The sequence below is a fragment of the Corvus moneduloides genome, chromosome 28 (genome assembly GCF_009650955.1).
Source record: "Corvus moneduloides isolate bCorMon1 chromosome 28, bCorMon1.pri, whole genome shotgun sequence".
NCBI classification, from domain to species: domain Eukaryota; kingdom Metazoa; phylum Chordata; class Aves; order Passeriformes; family Corvidae; genus Corvus; species Corvus moneduloides.
The window spans coordinates 1486229-1502222 of record NC_045503.1 but is presented as its reverse complement, the minus strand read 5'-3'; the positions used below and the strand labels follow the sequence as shown (position 1 = coordinate 1502222).

The following is a 15994-nucleotide window of genomic DNA, read 5'->3' as shown; positions in this document are numbered from 1 at the left end:
TGAAATAAGGTTAAGACCATCTCTACCAGCATGCTACTTCCCCAGCCCTGTCCCTGAATACTCCCACGCCTTTAAAAGCCAACACTTTTCATAAAAACAAGATGCCCGCCTTTCCCTTGATAAGGGATCTTAATGCACTTCCGGCAGCACGCACAGGAATGGATGTGGAAGAAGAGCTGCCATCAGTTTCCCAGGGAGAACAGGGGAAGGCTCCCTCCCCACCTCCACTGCAGCCAGAGATGTGCTGCACCTTTCCTGTGCAGCCACAGGCACGCAGCTGAGAGCTGCCCTGGCTCTGGAGAGCTCCAGGCACGGGCTGCAGGACATGCCCAGCTGAAGGACAAGGCTTAGAACAACCTGCTGCAAGAGGATTTGACAGCAAGCCCAGAGGAACAGCAGGTACAAATGCAGGCAGCAGCAGGAGGAAACATCAGAGGAACATGCCTCTGGCCCAGAATGGCCCAGCAAAGCAGAGAGGGGAACGCTGCAGCAGCTGTGAGGCCACAACGTGCCCATCCAAGAGCTGATCCTGAGCCCACCTGCTCAGCATCTCCCGGAGTCAGTGGGCACAGGGACCCACGGAGAACAGCACAGAGCTGGCACTGCTGACACACCTCACCAGGGCTGGGGGGGGGCAGCTGTCTTAGCAAACGACCATCCGCTTCTCAACACGCTGGGATGGGCTTATTTCCCAGCCTGGCATCCAGGCCACTTGTTGCACTGCTTGCTGTTAAACTTTGGGGTCTTCCCTCCCTCCCCTGAATTTTCAGTAACACATAAGAGCACACACATGTATTTAAACATTAGCGCCAAGTCAGATGGTTGTAACAGCAAACTACCAGAGATCTCCGAATTCCAGTCCATGAAATCAGTTCTTCCCACCAAAGCAGGAGGATGGGAAGGTGTCCTGCTCTCCCTGCCCTGGGACAGCCCAAACGTCACCACAAGGCCAGTCCATCACAAAGCCTCATCACACACAACGCTGTGCACAGTGCCACTGCTTCTCTCCACTGCACTGACAGCACAGCAGGGTCCACACTCTCCACTACAACCCACTGAGAAGGCCCTACAGCAAAAGCTTCCTCCTTTATGCAACCACAGGCCCCTGAGGACAGAAACTGAGGCAGGACATGACAGCAGCCATTGTCACAGGAGAGAATGCCCCAGGAGGGGCTGCAGTGCCACTGTCACCCCTCGCCACAAGCTACAGAGTGAGTCTCCACCTGTGGCACACAGCCCTGGACTCTCAGCCATCAGCGCAGCCAGTGCACAACACAACAGCTCCCTGCTGACACAGCTTTAGCAACTCCTTTATCAATTCCCACACATGAGAAAGCTGAGAGCAGCTCTCAGACAGCGAGGAAGGGGACCCCCTGCAGCCCCCAACACCCTGAGTTATGGCTTTCTCTGTCCCACAGGGCTCCCTGGAGAAGCACTGCTCTCCCCAGCCAGCCCTGCCTCCCACCCACCCCCTCTCCTCTGGGAGCCACCCCGCTGGTGTCGTGGGCATTCTGGAGGGGGACACTGCCCACGGGATGATCCAACCTTGTCACAGCAAGATGAGGCTCCAGAGGAAGCCCAGGCAGAGGCGTTTTGGTGTGCATGAGTCAGAGGGTCTGAGCACACAGTGGGGTGGGATGTCCCCCCACATGCTGTGGGAGAGCTCCTCGTGGGACAGCTCTGCTTCCAGAACGTGAACCACGCTGGCATCCCACGGGCCAGGAGCAGCAGCAGGGAGGACACGGGATGACAGGGCCATCCAAGCGCTGTCTCACAGGGAGTGCTGTCAGGTGGTGGGAGATGTGCAAGAGCAGAGGAAGAACACAACCCATTCAAGGATGTCCTCAGAGATCCCACAGCCTCAAATCCCACAGGTACTCCTTTTGGCATTGCAAAGGATCAGCTGAAGTCAGGGTGAGGGGATCAACATTTGTTCTCCAAAGGATAAGAGACATTTTCCAACACCTCTCCCATAACAAAAGCACATTTCTGGATGCACGTGTCTCTCTTTGCTTCCCTTCCTCCTCCAAGCCCAAGCTGGGTCTGAAAACCTTTCATCCACCTGGAAGAGATTTCCTCCCCACAGAGGAACTTGACTGAAAACCAGCACAGGCAAGCCCAGCACCCTCCTCCCCACGGAGTGGGACACCACAGTGACACACTCAGGACTTGTTCCTCTCCACAGCCTTTGGATCAGCTCCTAAATAACCTCAGGAGCAGGAGACTGGGAACAGACTGCTGCCCCCAGACACTCACACCACGAGCCTCCCCACAGCACAAATGGCTGTGGAACAACACTGAACAACCCAGGGTATCCCAGCTTGCTCCCAAACTTGCAGGGAGTGGGAGATCAAAATTTAGTAGAGAACTAGAAGTGGTTCCATTTCCCTTCCCTGCAGCCTCTAATGAGCACAGAATGAGCAAAACCACTCCCTCCACTCTGTCTGCATGGCCTCCTCGTGTGCAAAACACAGGGAGCAGGGGGATCCCAACACAGCCCCTCCTGTGCAAGGCACAGGGAGCAGGGGGATCTCAACACAGCCCCTCCTGTGCAAGGCACAGGGAGCAGGGGGATCCCAACACAGCCCCTCCTGTGCAAGGCACAGGGAGCAGGGGGATCCCAACACAGGAGGACAGACAAGGAATCTGAGGGATACCATCAGCAGATTGCGCCCGCCTGACAATTTCTGTGCTAGGGACACAGGTGACGTTCACTCTTCTGGAAACCACCATCTCTGGAGGGCAGGACATCCCCACTGCTCAAGCTGCTGCATGGCCACAGCAGACTGCCTTGTCTTACCCGAACCACAGCTTTCCAAGCATCCATGCATGAGAAAATCCCCTCTGTTCCAGGAGAGTCCAGGCCACCAGGGAGAGCAGATGACACCAGGTGTGGATGCTGCCATTTCAGATTTACATGCCACACCAGGTGGGACACCCCAGAAGAGACCCCATCCGCTCTCCTGTGTTGGCATCCACACCATATGGCTCCGGGGGTTGGACACACACCTCCTTCTCTCCCAGCAAGCTGGGAAACAATCCAAGCAGCAGCATTAGCCATCTTATCTTCCCGATGTCCCTCGTCACAGGCTCCAGGGGCTTTCCAGACCAATGCCCCCCCAGCTCTTACATCGCTCCTTGCAGCAGCTGGTTCAGAGTAGGTCACCAAGGAAGTGTCATTACAGAAGAGGGAACTGAGGCACAACACTGCCACATGTCACACAGAAAGCAGTGGCAGGAGAGGCAGAAAATCCCAGTCCCCAAAGGCTGCTGTGCCCTCTAAGGTCACCTGCAGGGAATGGCCGCCCTGACCACAGGTGACTTCTGCAGGCAGGGCAGTAAGCTGGCATAGGGCAGTAACCCGGCACAGCCCCAGAAGCAGGTCAGAGGCCTGACCTGGTGATTGCCAGATTGGTTTCAGATTTGTTTCCTGGTTCACATTTCCAGGAGGTGGATGGAGCAGATACTGCAGCCCACAACTCCCTCCTCCTGCTCCTCCTCACCAGTGCCACCCCAGGCAACCACCACCTCTTAAGAGTTGCTGCTCTCCTGCCAGGGGATAGAGGGACACCACCCAACTCTGCCACTCCAGGGCTGTCACCACAGAGGTGTGGGAAAGGAGGGACTCCCAATCCAACAACTTTGGGAGGGTGAGCTGTTCTGTACCACCCAGAGAACCCAGTGCAGAGCCAGGGAAGCACTGGGAGCACTCGCAGGGTATCCAAAAGCTCAGTCAGAAGAAGGTGCCATCCATCAGTCCAGCAGCTCCAGGCAGACCCAGTGAGGGGCTGGAAATTCTGTGCGGCAAAGCAATCAGCTCCTGACAGGAGAGCCAAAGCCCACCTGGGTGGCTCTGAGAAACCAGACAGCTTTTCCCTGTCACCTTCATCAACGCAGGCTGGATATCAGGAGGAATTTGTTCCTTAAAAGGGTTGCTAAACACTGCAAGGGGCTGTCAAAAGAGGTGGTAAAGTCACCACCCCTGAAGGTGTTTAAGGAAAGACTGGACATGGCACTCAGTGCTCTGAGCTGAGTGATAGGGTGGGGATTGGTCACAGGTTGGACTCAGTCTTAGGGATCTTTTCCAGCCTAAATGATTCTGGGATTCCGTGCTCACTTCCCATGGGCAAGAGCTGTAACACGGATTTGCCCAGTACTTCAAGCAACAGGACTCCTTTCCAGCCCTGCCTGGGACCAGGGGAGGAAGAGGCAGAGACAACACACAGCACTGGAGGAATGAAAACCACAGTTTCATCTCCCACCTCCAAGACTTGGGATAGCTACTCATCCCACAGGGAATGGGGGCAAGGGGCGAGTTGAGTACTCTGGAAGGGGTTTTTAATGAGCCACCTACACACCAGCCACAGTTTAAAGGGAGAAACGGACCCACAAAGACTCCAACTCAGCAGATTCAGAACAATTCCAGCCCGGCTGCCAAAGGCCTGAGCACTGCGATGGCGAGAGCTGTGTGTGCCAGCAGGGTTCCCTGCTCCTCAGCCATCTGGGGACTGTCACTCTGCACAGATCTGCTTGGCCTCCTGTCATGTGTAGTGCTACCAACCCCTTTCCTGTCAGCAGGATCTGGGTTGGCAGAAACACTTTTAATTGTAGGATTTTTTTTTTTCTCTTAACCCATATCCTCTTGACAGAACCAGGTTAGGAAGCAGCTGCACTGGCAGATCTGGGGTGGCCTTTTGCGAGGCGAGGCAGGGGAAAAAAGGGGTGCCTGAATCCAGTTATCTCTTCAATCACCAGACCACAGTTAATCACAACTTCCCCACCTCTCCTAAGGTCGCACGGAAAGGGGGAACACCACCAGCTCAGCTCTGTCCCAGCCCAGTCCCTTTGCTCCAGAGCAGACCCTTTGTCCTGGAGAGTCCTGGAGCAGGGTGGGCGGAAGGGATGTCATTCCCACTGGTGACAAGGACTGTTTCCATTTCTAGGTGGCAGAGCTGCAGCTCTGCCAAGCTGAGCTGTCCCACATTCTCCCCTCTGTTTTTTTCCCCAGGCTGCTCCAAGCCCCACACATTTCCCCTCAAATAACTGCCAAATCCTACAAATTTGGCGGGGGGACAAAAAGGGGAGGTAAGGGTAAGCATCCAGCAGGACTAACCAGGAAACCTCTCCCCAAAGAGCTGTCAAATTCCATGTGCTGAGACGCCAAAATCACTTCCCTGCTGCAGAGCCACACAGGAGCTGACTCGGTGTGGTCCTGGCTCCCAGCTCTCCTCCCCAGCAGGGACAGTCACCCAGCAGGGACAGCATTCCAGGGCCACAGGCAGGACCCACAGCCCAGACCATGAGGAGGAAGAGCAGCACCATGCAATTAATCTTTCCTGCGGAATAACTGGGGCAGAGGGATGTTCTGTGGCACAACAGCATCCATCAGCTTCCGTGCCAGAGCCAGCAGCATCTTCAGGGAAGCAGCGAGCGATCCACGAGGCGTTCATCTTCCCACCCCCTCTATTACAGGACCATCAGCAGCTCAATCCATCACAGTTTTCCTTGCAACCTCTCAAAGGTATGGAAGCGACCTGCTTATTTCACAGATGGGCATGGAAGCATCGCTGATCTCAGAGGCAAAAAAAAGAGGATAGAGAACAGAGATTCCCAACTAACTGGAGACTAACTGGGACAAATTCCTGAGGCCTAGGCAAGCACCCGTCTGCTGGCCTGCAGGGAGGGAGAAGCTTCAGAACAGAGGGACCGGAGACCTACATCCCATTCCTGGTCACACCACAAGCTGTGCAGGATCTCTTCACTCCTCCATCCCTCACACAGAGGATCACAGCCTCACAACCCTTTATTAAGCACTGGGACAGCTTTGTGGATTAAGGGCTCAGTCTGGTTTGCACCAACCTCCACATCACAAAGGCACATTCCAAAGGTTTTTTTCTCATCTTCCCTCATCCCCCACCTGTGTGTATTTTGCAGGGGATGAGAAGGCAAGGACTGAAACAGGAAGAGCACAGGACTGGCTACAGCTGAAGAGGTGGTGCTGTGCACTGGGAAAGGAAACTTTCAAGGGGTTCATCCAAAATACTCTCTCAAACAGGTACATCCAGTGCAACCTCACTGGTTCCTCCCTTCCCCTTACCTGCTTCTTTCAACCCTACACAAAGGGCTTAATTTATAAAATCAGAGGGATCGTTCCAATGAAGGAACATGCAGGATACACCCCCAGGAGGACCCATTTCATCTTGCTGCTATTAATACCTGGAACACTATTTGCACGAACAGACTGTCCTTTCTCCCTTGTTTCTGGGCTCTCACTTCTCTGGTTTGTCCCAGAAACCCCAGCCAACACACGTTCACCCTCCTCTAGTACACGCTTCCATCCAAAACCCCAACCTTTCCTCTTTTTTTGAGTTAATTACTCACATTTCTGGTTCACATCACCTCTTTCAACCCCTGCAGACAGGATACAGCTCCCCTGGCTCCCTCATTCATTAGGCAGCCAATTTGTGGGCCTAAACCCATCAACTCTCATTATGGAAAGGGACCAAGACTTCCCAACAGCTGCTCAGCATCCCACTATCCTCCAAGCTGGATGGGGTTCTCACTCCTCTTTGCTTCCCCAGCACCAAAGCTGTGACTAAGAGCCAGAGCCATGCTCTGGCTGGGCTTGGCTCTCTTTGGCACAGCGTTAGGCTGGGCCCGAGGGCTGCCTGCAAGCCCTTTGTTACACTGGCACGAAGAAGTTCTCAACCTTTGAGAGCTGTGCTGAGCTCTGCCCGCAGGAGCCCAGGCAAAGCCTTCCCCTTGCAAACAGCCGCGTGCCTTTGGTTTTGCTTCAAGAGGAAACATGTTTTCTCTGTATCCAGGCGTAAAACAGTCAAGCCCGGCCAAAACCATCCAATCAACAGCACAGAGCATGACAAGTCAGGGCAGAGGGTTACCATGGAGCTAAGGAAGCCCAGACTTCCCAGCCAGACCCAGAATTCCTGACCTGCCCTGTCTGCAGAGAGGGGTTGGGAAGAGGATCAGGCTCCTCTCCATCGCCGTGTCCTCACACACCACTACCAGCCCGAGCAGCCTGAGATGCCACCACAACCTGACCCGAATTGTGACATGCACCAGCACACAGCCCCGTTCAGCTGCTCTCCCAGAAACGTGGGACAAGCTCAGCACTGAACCAGCAGCAGGCTTTACCTGGTTGTTCAGGGCACCCTGCGAGAAAGATCACACACAAAGGTGAAGGATCACACTGAAAGGTGAGGAGAAGCCATGAGCACCTCATCAAGCCAGCCCAGGGAATGGGAAATCCTACTATAGCAGGCTCCACTGCAGAGGATTTCACAGCTAATGAACCCTTGCCACCACAGACCACAGCGAAAGCAAAAGCAGCAGAGCGTTTCTTTTCTGATAAGCTGCTTTTATCGGGAAGTTCAGCCCGGCTGCCCACACCAGCCCCAGCTGGAGAGCAGCTCCAAGCCTATGCCTTTAAATCCCTTGGTAGCGCAGGACGGGGGCTGTGGGAGCAGACACGCCCTGTACTCCAGCGCTGGAGCACACAAACATTTCCTCCCAGCCATTCCCGCACCGCGGCTTGACCAGAGCTGCCTCGTACCTGCCAGGGCCGTGCCAGAGGCAACGCAGGCTGTGCCACACAGACCTGGACGTGCACAGCCTTCGACTCATTTCCTGAATCCCTCCTGCTTCCCCGCCAGCACTGGACATTCTTCCCTCAAACTTCTTCCTTAAGGCAAATATTTGGAGTCTAACAGGCATTCCTCATGGAAGGCACAAGTTAAATATTGGCCCTAAAACAACAGCAAGTGCCTTTCAATGATTCTGGCTGGAGAAGCACTGCTCTGGACTTTGATTTCTGGCTCTGAACAAAAATAGGAGTAGAGCACTGAGCATTACACTCTTCTCCTGGGAGAAGTCAGGTTTCAGGCTCTGCCAGTCCCCTGCCAGGACCACAACCAGCAGTGGGAACTGTCCCTGCTCGTGCTTTCTCACACCTCGGGTGTCTGCTGTCACCCAGCCAAGGCTGCTGCAGTGCATCCTCTGCGCCGGGCACAGGATCAGCCTGAGTCTCGTTTCCAGGTCTGTGATTACAGATCCTCAGACAGACACTGGAGAAGACCTGCTGGGAACTATGGGTGCCATCCAGGGCATTTGCACACCTTGTCCTTCCCGCCTCTGGCTGCACCACCAGCACCGCCAAAGGTGCCCACCTCTCCATCCAGCCATGCCCAGCTCTTCAGTGCAGAAGATGCTCCAGGCTGTTCCTGCTCTGCAGGCAGCCCAGCTCCCGATGGACATGCTGGCTCTTGTAAGAAAACATCCCAGCAAGGTAGGAGTCCAAATAGCCAGAGAGATGGCAGCACAATAAAAGGGAGAGGGAAGGGTGAGGAGGAAAAAGAAACCTGCACTGAGGCCTGTACACCTGAAGCATGGCACCGGTCAGGCGCTGGGATGTCATGGGCATTTTCTACATGGATCAGGGGAGCAGAGCTGCTGTCATGACTCTGAAGCCAGAGCCCTGCAGAGCCAGGTTCGTTGCACCCCAGAGCAGCTCTGTGACGTCCAGATGCTGCTGATCCAAGCCTGAGCAGAGGGGCTGCTCCATCAACCCCCACTGCAGGCAGGTCCCAAAGAGCCCCTGCCAAAACCACCCCAAACCAGAGTCCGCTCCAACACCAGGGGTCTGCCCACTGCTTCTCCCGAAAACACCACAACAGTTACCCTGAGAAAGGTTACATGGCACAGATGTGCTACACACCAACTCACACTCGCAGGGTTTGTTCTACGTCCTGCTAAATTTAGCATGGGGTGTGTTAAATGAGCTTCCCTTTCACTCTCCTGTGGACCCAGTAAGCCCAGGAGCACCTTGCTCAGCTCTGCCCGGTCTGAGCAGGCCTGGGAGGCAGGAGAGGACTGAGCAGTGAAGAGCTGCTCCCCGGCAACATCCCCTGCTGTTCTGTGAGATGGGGAGCTCTGACGGTCTGCTGTGCTGGAATTCCTCTCTAATTCCTTTCCAAGACACTTACCATGGCACTTCAAACTGGGGAATCTGCTGGCGGCTCTGACAACCTCTCAGTGAGATGCCCTGATGGGGCAGATACCCCTCTGAAAACAGCACGGGTTTAAAACCAGCTGCGAGTCACCCTCGGGGAAATGTTAAAGCTCTGAGCACTTCCTATTCCTTCCCCAGCCACTGAAGCCCATAGAGCAACGAGCTCCAGCAAGTTTGAGCAAGAATTTCCAAGGCTCCAGGCAGAGACCAGCCTGTACCTGTCAGCAGCCACACCTCCTCATCCCACAGCACACTGACCCTGCACTCCCAGAGCTGACTGCTGCTCCTCAGCTCCCGGCTCCAAGCAGCCCCTTCCAGCTCAGGGACCCTACCTCCGCTCCCAGTGCCTCAGTCCTTCCTTAACATTCCCTGTACTTGGCAACACCAAAGCCAGACTTCAACTCAAACTGCCATCGCCTTCGGGATGAGAGAAATTGGCAGAGATGGGGGTGGGGGGATTCCAGGAGAGCCTCAGCCTGCCCCTCACCCACACGCAGGGCACAGAAGGTGCTGGAAAGCACCATCCTCTCCCTGCATCAAACCAGGGAAACCAGGCAGAGTATAAACTTCATCACTGCCAACAGCCCCTGCTAAAAAACGGATAAGAGAAAGGGTTTTTTGCTTTGTTGTTTGTACCTCGGTGCTACCTCAAAAGCAGTGAGATTCTTTCACCTGAAAACATTGGGCGAGGACAGAGTCTGCAAGAATGGAGCTTTTGTAGCACAAACACAGCTCTGTTCGGGTTTAAATTAGATTTCCACTGACCTTTTTGAGCCCATCGTTCAGCCACCCACACCCAAGCAGCCCCTCTTAGCAAGACTCTGCAGCCCCCAGCCTGGGAAGACGAAATGAACCCCCAGAGACTTGGCTGTGCTCCCAGGGAACCCCCACACCCCTCCCAGCACCACTCCTGCTGCACAGAGCTGCTCAGCTGCAGGGCTGCAAAGCTCTTCCAAAGGAAAGCTGCACAAAATCCAAGTTCAAGCTCAACCTTAACCCCTGTTTATTAACTTAAGAACATCCCTCTCAGGGTGACAAAGCCCGTGCATCACCTGCCAACTGTCTCATTCACCACTGGGAAAGCAAAGGCCAGGCCCGACTCATTAAAAAGCATTACATAACATTAAGTAACAAAGGGCTACAGGACATTCTTTGCTTGGTGGACACATAAAAATGAATGACTCAAAAATTAACGCTCCTTTCCTCCAGACTCCCAGTGTCTCCAGCACCCTGGGAGGCCAATGGCACCTTATTTCCTAGGCAACAATGTCATGGTTCATCCCAAATCCTGCTCTCACATCCAACTTACTGCCATCCCTGCCCTGCCGACACTAAACACCACACAGCACTGCCCAGCTCTCTTTCAGAGCACAGTCCCCACCAGACCCCAGTGGATGTGTTTCTGCTGTCTCACAGCTCACACTGAGGGGAAGCCGAGATCTCGGCCTGTGGCACAGGGACCCTTCCCCAGCCTGGGGTCAGCTCAGCTGGACCTCACCGGACAGGACTTTGGGCTTTCCCCATGTCACCATCTCAGTGCAAGCCTTTCACAGACAGGACTACGAGAACATTTGGTTTCGCTGTCACCACTGAAGTGGCCTCAAGACCTGTGTTTCCTACAAGGAGGATGTTTCTGCTGCAACATTTCAAGTGCCAGGGGCCTGATGCGGTGGGGAAGGCAGATGTCAGCAGGGCACTGCTTGGAAAGGCCACTGCCACCAACCTCTCAGCAGAACACAGACTCCACAGGCACTGGGAGATCTTCCTGGACACACGGTGAACTTCTGTCCACCATCTCGCTGGAGCCAAAGAAGCCAATTTAAAGTCTTTATAGAACTAATTGAATTCCTCTACTCCAGGAGCAAACTCTCCTTACCGTGGGCAGTGGATGAAATCAGAGACTTCTTGCTCCACGTAGCATTTTGAAACACCCTGCAAAGCCTTACCTAGAAGTTTCACCTTACCTAAGAGCCATTTCCTACACCACACAGGGCTCGTTGTGGGTGCTGATCTGTTGCTGCCGCGCTCTGAGTGCAGCGAGCGGAAGGCAGAGAGACGTCCTGTGGTTTTACAGCCACTGCACCTCCCTCCCTCCTGCCCCACCAGGCTGGGGAGCAACAGCTTTGAGCACCACAGGTGTCACCCAGGAACCTGACAGCATAGGACAGACAAGGCAGGGTGTGCTGGAACACCTCGGCTCCACGCATGGAATCACAGAATGGTTTGGGTTGGAAGGGGCCTTAGAGCTCATCCAGTTCCACCTCCTGCCATGGACAGGGACGCTCCTTTGATCCAACCTGGCCTTGGACACTTCCAAGGACGGGGCAGCCACAGCTGCTTTGTGCCAGAGCCTCACCATTCTCACAGCCAGAAATTTCTTCCCAATATCCATCTAACCCTGCCCTCTGTCAGGGGGAAGCCATTCCTCCTTGTCCTGTCACTCCAGTTCCTGATGCACAGGCTGCTTTTTCAAAGCCAGTTATTAAGGAATAATGCATCAATGTAACATGCAAGGGAGGGGCTGCCCACAGGAAGGGCTGCGGGGTTACAGCCTGGGCAGGGATTTAGAATTCCCCAGGAGGAGGAGGGCAGCTGGCATGAATGGGGGAGCCTGACAGAGGACCCTGATGCTCCACACTCACCTGCCCCAGCAGCTTTTCACCTCCCTCACAACCAAAGTTGCTGCTCCTCTATAGCAACAGATCCACCAGAGACATCAAGTGCCAGCAGGAGTAGAAACAGCCTTTCTCATGAAACCCCAAAACTATTCACACAGCTTTTTAACAGGAAGATGACTTGTTCTCCAGCAGAACCCCAGAGCTGCTGAGACCTGCTCTCCCTCCCTGCCCTCCCAGCTCACACGGTAGAGCTGGACCGAAGCAGACTCCAGGTCACACCATGAGTGGGCCAAGGAAGGAGGCTCAGGTTTACAGCTTCTCACTGCACCCACAACGAGCCACGTCTGCCCAGTCAGAGCCCAATTACAGGGCTGTGGGCAGAGCTGTTCCCACAGGCTCTCAGAAAAAAGCCGTGGCAAACACACGAAGGAAGCTTCTGTGCTGGCACCCGAGCCTGTCCCCGCTCAGCAGCACTACAAGGGAAGAGGGTCTGACTCCTCAAACTGCAGCTGGAAGTCACAGGAGTAGCACAGGGCAAACCAGACCACTGCCCTCTGGTACCAAACCCCACAGTGCCGAGCCCTGCTGAGCAAGGGGAGGGTCTCCTCCCCAGCCCAGGGGCTGCACCTCTCCTGCACACCCCACAACAGCACATCAGGGGTTGCTGCTCACCCGAGGCTTCACTCACCCTTCCCACCAAGCCTTTAGTGCCTGTGGAGCTGCAGTTCCTGTCTGAAGGCAGAGATAAACAGCTTCCTACCCACCCTGGCTCGCACAGGGCCTGGGCCTTGCAGCAGTGGCCTGGATCGAGGGTCGGGCACAAACCTGGAGGGACCAGCCAAAGCACAGGAGTGCTGCTCCAGCACAGCTCATCCCAGCTCCTCCTAGCTAGGAAAACCACGGGGAGAGGGGGTGGGCAGGGGGAGACAGCTCCGGAGCACAGCCAGGCCCAAGTCCAGCAAAGATGTTTATTGGCAGCTGCTCTCAGACATTGTGTCTTCCAGCCCAGTGAGGCTGGAGGGGGGGGAAAATACTGATTGTCCATGAGCACAACCCTCATGTCATTCCCATTGATCCGCTGAGTCACTCCCGTATTAACAGTTTTGACAACACCCGGGCTGCACAGGAGCTCTGACACGGAATACAAAACAAGGGGCACTGCGAAGCCGCTCCGGAGAGCAGCACCCAGGAACCTGCTGAGCTGCCAGGGCCCGCTTCCTCCTCTCAGGAGCTGCACCAAGAGCAGCCAGCACACAGCACGCTGCAGGGGCAGAGCACACGGCTCCCTCCAGTCTGCCCGGGGAAACTGCTGGACACAAGGTCTGCCCTGCAAACCGCCACCAGCTGCACCCCATGGATGCAGGGGCAAAGCAGAACAGCTGCTGCTTCGGCAAAGGAACTACACAAGTGATTTTTAAGTGATTTATAAGGCCTCACAGATCTGTCAGATAACGAGGAGGAGATCAAACCCTAAGGCACAGGAGGGCAGCCACTTCTCCAGGCTGAGGGACAACCCCTAGAGAGCTGGGGGCTCCCCAGACCTCATGTCCCCACAGACCTGAGCATGCTGGCATTAGACCAGTCAAAACCACAACCCTCCCAGCACCCCAGAGGTGCTCAGGAGCGATAAAACACTGACCAAACAACATTCTTATCTGCAATGTACCAAATTAAAACAAAACCAACAAATCTTTGGCAAGTTCCTCACAGCAGCCAAGCCTATCCCACCACGGCGAAGGCTCCCCATGGAGGCCTCCTGGCCTAATTTGCAGCAATTCTTTGTCAGACCACTGGCAAACACCAAATGTTTGCTCCAATCTGTTACATAAGGCCCAATTTTTAAACCTGTGTGCAGGGAGATGGGGGCACACTGTGTGTGGCGGCCTGACAGGGCAGCCTGGCTGGCAGGTGAACTCACACACTCCTCAGAATGCACTTCCACATCTCCAACCACTTGTTGTGAGGAAGGAAAACAAATGTGTTAGTTAAGGAGGCAACTTCAAAGGTTTTACACATCTTTCAACCCAGTTAACTCGAACTCTTTGGAATGGACTAATATCATGGCAACTCGAAAGGGGTTTGTGAAACTTTGCTTTTTAACTTCCAAAACACACCAAACACGGCAAGTCCTCATGCTGCCCAGTGCATAAAAGAGAAGGCACCTTCCTGACCACCCCCACAACTTCCCGTGGTTTGCTCCCCGAGATCCAAGAGCCAGCTCCCTGGCTCGGCTCCCTCCTGCCAGCCAGCGACAGGAGCCACAGGCCTCCCCGGCAGAGCTGCTCCTCATCTGCAAACCTCAGGAACAGCTCAAGTCGGCTCCTGTCTGCTGGGGGCAGGAGGGGGAGGGCACTTTCCCCGTTTCTCACATTCATCCTCACCCGCTTCGTTGAAGAAAAAAAAGCCGTTTTAAATACCAGGTTCAGCACAGTCCTTTCCCCAAATAAACACTTCCCAACCCCTCCGGAGAGAGGAAAGCCACACACAAAGGAGCCAACATCCTGCGAGGCTCGGGCAGGCCGGGGCAGGGTGCGGGCCGAGGGCCACGGCGGGGAGGATCCGACCCCATCCCTGCCGCCCACCCGGCCTCGGGGGGCCCTGGGGGGCTCGGACCCCTTCCCCGGAGCCACAAAACAGTCACGGCCGGGAGGGGACGGGGCGAGGCGGCACTGGGCCCTCAGACCCCGGCCCAGTCCGACCCCAAAGCCTCCCTCACCCCCCGATCCCACCCCGACCCCCACAGCCCCCCCATCCCCCCGGCCCAGACCGACCCCCCCTCAGCCCCACCGGCCGGCGACCTCCCCAGGCCAAGCCGGGGCCTTCCCCGGCACTCCCGCGATCCCCACAGCCCCTTCCTCTCTCCGGGCCCTTCCCGGCTCTCAACCCCCTCCGCCACCGCCCCAGCCCCGCCGCCCCCGCCCGCGGCGCCGCCCGGCCCGGCCGCCCCTCCCCGGTGCCAGCCATGCGGAGCCGCGGCCGCAGGGCCCCCGCCGTCCCCCGGTGCTCCCCCGGTGTTACCTCGGCGGTCCCTCAGCGCCGGGCGGCGGCGCCGCTGCCCCGCGGCCGCTCCCCCATGGCGGCGCCCCCGGCCCGGCCCCGCTCGCCTCCCCTCCGCCGCTGCGCCAACGGCGTACGGCCCGCGCTGCGCCAACGGCGTAGGCGCCGCGCCGCGCCCGTGCGCGCCCGCGCGCCAGCGGCGCAAGCGCGCTTCGTGAATACGGCCCGCGGGGCGGAGCGCGGCGCAAGCGCAGCGGGCGCGAGGGTGGCGGCGCAGCGGCGCTGGCGTAGCGCGCGTTCGGGAATAGCGGCCGGCAGGCGGCGGCGTGCCTTTGCGGCAGCGCCGCGCGCTTTACGGCAGCCCCGGTTAACCCCGCGCTGCCCGGCGCCGCTGATCGCGACAAGCGCCGCTGTCGCGACAGGGCCAGCGCTGCATCAGCGCCCTGCAGGGGGGGAGGGCGCAGCTCTCACACAGGGAACAGGCCGCGCTGTAGTGTGCCTTGTAGGCTCCGGCGTGGGTTGTCGCGGTGCTGTCGCGACTTGGATGCCACCGTCCTCCGGGTGGGGTACGGGCCTGTTGCGGGGACAGCATGGGGTGTATCGACCCAGTTAGAGGGGACAGGCCCTAATATGTGAGCGAGCCCCTCAGCGGAGTACAGACCCCGTGCTGGGGTAGAGTCCCTGTTGTGGGGTACAGCGCCTGTTTTGGGGTACAGCCCCCGTGCTTGGGTACAAGCCCTGTTTTGGGGTACAGCCTCATGCTGGAGTACAGCCCCTATTTTGGGGTACAGGCCCTATTTTGGGGTACAGGCCCTGTTTTGGGGTACAGCCCCATGCTGGAGTACAGCCCCTATTTTGGGGTACAGCCCCCGTGCTTGGGTACAGGCCCTGTTTTAGGGTACAGCGCCTGTTTTAGGGTACAACCCCTGTGTTTGGATACAGACCCTGTTTTAGGGTACAGCCCCTGCTCTGGGGTATGGCCCCATTCTGGGGTACAGCCCCTTTTTGGGGCACAGTTCCCTCCTCACATCCATCCCCACCACAGGCCCTCTGGGGCAACCTCGGGATGGGGAATGGGGGTCCCGCAGAGGGGGCACAGCTGTGGTACCTCTCCGATGGGAACAGAGGGGAGTTGGGGTGGGATTTTACAGGCATTGCTGCCTTTTTGGGGACATCAGCTCTGAGCAAAGCCACTCTGAGGGAGGCAGAGCTGCTGCCATCCCACTGCCATCCTGCTGCCTCGCAGGGGACAGAGCTCCAGGACAGTGGGATCTGCTGGGACAGGAGCCAGGCAGGGACACAGGAACCGGGCAGGGATGCAGACCCCAGTGTCACCTCCTAAAGCCTTTCATTT

General features: G+C 56.6%; 1 protein-coding gene across 2 annotated transcripts in view; it reads right to left on the bottom strand.

Annotated features, from left to right (window-relative positions):
• CSNK1G2 (casein kinase 1 gamma 2) overlaps positions 1 to 14733 on the bottom strand; it is a 41887-nt gene extending 27154 nt beyond the window's left edge. For both annotated transcript variants that reach the window (XM_032093072.1, XM_032093073.1), the window contains exon 1: positions 14662 to 14733. The gene's annotated coding sequence lies outside the window, so the exon portion shown is untranslated. The remainder of the gene's footprint in view (positions 1 to 14661) is intronic.
• Between the last annotated feature and the right edge of the window lie 1261 nt (positions 14734 to 15994).